Here is a 4456-nt window from a genome sequence, read left to right as displayed (position 1 = left end):
TTTTTTACTGCTCGCGGAACAGAGGCTCCTGTGTGGACTGGGGATGCTCGGGTTTGCTGCCTCGCCCCGAGACAGCAGCGCTGCCATCACCCCCGGGCTCCCTGGCTGGCGCACAAATAACAGTTTTTCCTATGGGACGGGATAGTCGGATTAGGTCTTGTTCCTTACAGAGAAAGGGACGGGCAGAGGCTTTTGTTAAACCAGAGGATCAGTTCTAGTGATTCTGTGTGTGTGTGGTGGGGAGGAGGGGAAGATAAGGAGGGGTTAGGAGAGGGCAAGCTCTGCTGAGATCTGAGCGCTACATCTCAAATGCAGCTGGAAGCTCCGACAATTTCTGGGTTAGATTTTTCCTGTTTGCCTCGACTTTTTGAGTCGGGCAGTGTCCTGTGCTCTCCAGACTTCTTACAGCAGTGGATATACTCGGTGACCTCAATGCAGAAATGGTTACTGTTGCTGGCAGTTATTGTATGTGCCAGTTAGAGATGCCAAATATAATTCTGAGGCTATGCTAAAAGAGGCTAAAATTGATATAGGGCCAGATTATTCCTGGATGATTCATGGATTTAAGAAAGGACTAGGGACCTGAGTCCATGTTTTGAAGCTGTTAACACATATTTTCAGTAAATGTATACAATTGATGTCAGTTTTACAGCCATAACATAATAAGATTTCTCATTTGCAGGTTGCAGGTTGGTGGAACAGTGCCTCTTACTGCATTACGTGTGCTGAGCATGTAAATACCACAGTCTGATTTACCTCTATAGCACAAATTGACCCATGATCAGAGGAATGGCTAATTTTTTACCTTATCTTGTCAAGTTGGTCTGGATTTCACAAGAACTCTTGCACCACACCTAAGTTATGAAATGTGTGCCTTCACTTGGGGGTAGCCAGGCTCTCAGAGCTCAGTTGCTAAAGCTGAGGTATTCCTGACAATGCAACAAGACACCTCATCATGCTCCAGGATGAGATTCAAGAGTAGAATGAAAAGTGTTAATATTCTGTTTCTTCCTTTGTGATCTGCATGTCTGTGTGGCACAGCCATGGTCTCATTTGTAAGTGAAGAAATCCAATAGAGTTAAAAAACGTATTTGAACGTGTCTCATAGCCAACAGCTTGGAAAAGAGAAAAAGAGGTGAGAAGCCACAACAGTGCCAAGCCAAAGTACGTAATCACAGCCCACAGTGGAAAATAGTGTCATTGATAGACTTTGCCTGGGAATTTTAGATTATTGGGTAGTTACATTAAGATACTAAACATAATTTGTTGTACTTGATAGCTTTGAGCTTTACTGCTGAAATTGCAAATAAAACTTTACTACTCCTGTGCAGTGCTGATCACTAGATATGATTGCTGAGGTGCATAAATTGGATGTCAATTAACCTTAAAAGCTCTGCCTTCCAGAGGGCTAGAGCTCATGCAATGCTGCTTCCCACTGAAGTCAGGAGCAAAACATGTGGTAGAGGCAGATTTTCAATGAAGAACATAATTTGTGTCTAAGAACGTTAATATAGAGCAGTCTACATGTAGGCCTCGATTTCTTTTAAGCAAATGTGCTTTTACTGATTTTGGTGGTTACTACAGGAATGTGTACGATTTATAGAGCAGAGCTACTGCCATGGAATCCAAGTGGTGATACAGGATGCAGTAAACACTAAGAACAGCGCTTGTCATGCACCATTTTTACTACAGCTTCCTCCACTGGGGAATATTTGCCTCTCTGGGTAAATTATATCTGTACAGATGCACACACTCATGGCTGAATGCTCCACTCGTCTTTTGGGTTTGTGTGCAACACATGGCATTGCGGTGTGTGAAGACAAAGCAGGGAATCAGGAGCATGGAGGGAAAAACCTGTTTTACTCTGGTGCTACTGCTTCAGAAGACAACTCAAAATTTTCCTGATCCCTGGGGTCAACTATATTTCCTTAGACCTCAACAAGAATTCAACACAAAGGGCAATGATCTCCTTGAAAAGAGATCCTGGCAGGATGAGCATTGGGTTTCCAGCTGTTGGAAGCCGAGAGATTGGTTAACTCTGTGTTAGGGACTCAGAGCCAGACCTCAGTGCTGGTCAGTGCCTTTGGAGAGTTTCACCAAGGACTACAGAGTGATTAGGTTTCAAGCACCGGCTAAGAAGCTTTATTAGTAGTTTTACAAGTATTTTATGCTTCTTTAGCTGGGTACATGCCATATTGCCCAGTGGCATGCACAGTTAATAATTAATTTCCATAGTGTCACCCCCAGAACCACTGCTTGTATTCAGGTTGAAAACAAAATTACGTTGCCCACCATAATCAGGATTACAGAATGGCCAGTGCAAAAATTGAGTCAAACTGAATATATCTGTCAAGAAAGAAAAAAGTAAAGCACCAGAAATCAAATGAGGGAATGTGAAGGTTTGGGTCGAGTCCTACTATGCTCCAACCAGGTAGAACTCGCTTATGACAGAGCTATGAACCATGGGCAACCATTTTCCCTGGGAGAAGGAGAGACACAGTTTTGAAAGGCAGCTGTTGAAAGCTGATCTGGTGGTGGTGGAGCATCTCGCAGCCAGTCAACACCTATGTCACTATTGTTTGAGTGAAACAGAGGAAAAGGCACATTGCTCACGGTTGTGTTGCTCATGAGATTAATCAGCTAATCAGAGGGAGTGCAGTGGGGAGTCCACGGAAATAAAGTTTTCAGAAACAATAAAATACACTTTTCACATTTTGAATCATCCTTTATGCTTGCTTGTGTAGCCTGTTTGAATGATAAACTTGTCAGGGAAAGGTCCATTTCTCTCTGTGTTTGCTACACACCAGCACAGTGAGATCTCACCTTAATTAACAACGATTTCACAAACAATAAGGAGACCTCCAGCGCGGTGGCTGCTTCTCGCAGCTGGAGCTTTGATTGAACAACTCGGAGAGCGCTCCGTGCCAGCTGCTAAATTGCCAGCATCACCTCCCACAGACCGGCTCCCAATGCATGGCAGCTACCTGAGCACTGACTCAGTGCCTCTCAGCTCCTGAAACTCCCCCAAAAAGCACCAGAATTGGCACATCTGGAAGTGTACGGGTTGGTGTTCTCGCTGCCAGAGGAGCTGTTGCAGAGGTGAGGGCTGTGAACATATGGGGCACGAGTCCTTCCCTAGATCCATCTCTGCATTATGGAAAGTGGTGAGGACATGGAAAAAGGCACCCTCCACCTCCTGTGGTCGCTCTCCAGAATTACCAATGCAGCATTCTGGAAGATCAATAGTTTCAGATTGGTCATGTTGCTCTTTCAGTGTTCTGATCATCCCGACAGATGCTTGCAGACATCTCAGGTATCCTGTGAAAGAGCAGTGCAAAGTTCAAGTTCTATCTCATTTTAGTCAAAACAAAACAGGGGTCTACAGCCAGGGCTGAAAGAATGGGCTACCAGGAGCACACAAAAAGGTGCTTCTTTGGCAGGATTTGAGGTTTTGATGGATATGCTTGGCATAGATCCTCCAGTCATGAGTTACCTTCTTCCACTGCATTCCTGGATCTGAGCTGATAATAAATAATTAGGTGACAGTAAATAATCTGGTTTTAGTATCCCTACAGATAGAGAATACTTTAAATTCATATATACTGAAACCATTCTGATGAAGCTGTTCTCTGTAGATTAAGACAAGCAAGTAGCTCAGGTAGGTTGAGGGGTATCCATGTTTTGCCTGTAGGGAATGCTGACTGGCTGCTTAAGGCCTATGGTAAAATAACTTCTAAATCTTATTTTCTGACATGTTCACTCACCCAGTAGTGTATTGTCCTAGTCTTCACTGTGCTGTTTTTTTGAAATCTTTCACACTTGCTTGAGGTGAGGCCAGTGAATGAGAGGAAGGGGACTGTGAGTAATTTTCTGTTTATGGTATTTCCTTAGTCATGTTTCTGCTGCAGTAAATACTGGTAATATTTGCATACAAATTTAGGCTTCAATGTCCAAACATGTCAACATTTCATTAAAAAAGAAATGAGCATTTTGGTGATTATTTACTGTTCTCACTTCCTTCTGCTGAGTCCAGTGAAGGAACTACTGCACTTCCTGAACTGAGCTACCTTTTTCTGCTACTCCTGAGGGCCATGGCTGCCTTCCTACCAGCAAGGTGGGATAGAACTGAGGGAATTTGGACAGGGCATTTCTCAGCTCAAGAAGCACACAGAAAACCACTCCCAGTGAGGGTATTTAGTTAGAAGTTCAGGATATGGGATGCCTATGTACACCTCACACAGAGCAGTTTGCTGCTGAAGTAGTTGGAGCATTCTTGGCACAGTTTTGAGAACCCACAGGGGTCTCCCCTTCTGCCTCCTTCAACATAACTTTCAATAATTCTGGATTGGAAAAGGTCTGTGGCAAAAGGTCTGGAAATGAAGAAGAAGCAATTAAGAGCAAAGCCCAGTCTTTGAGCTGACATTTTGGTGGAAGTCCTACATGTGTGCAGAAGGGT

Source organism: Corvus brachyrhynchos, unplaced genomic scaffold (assembly GCF_000691975.1).
Source record: "Corvus brachyrhynchos isolate BGI_N302 unplaced genomic scaffold, ASM69197v1 scaffold281, whole genome shotgun sequence".
In the NCBI taxonomy this organism is placed as follows: domain Eukaryota; kingdom Metazoa; phylum Chordata; class Aves; order Passeriformes; family Corvidae; genus Corvus; species Corvus brachyrhynchos.
This window is presented reverse-complemented; position numbering follows the sequence as displayed.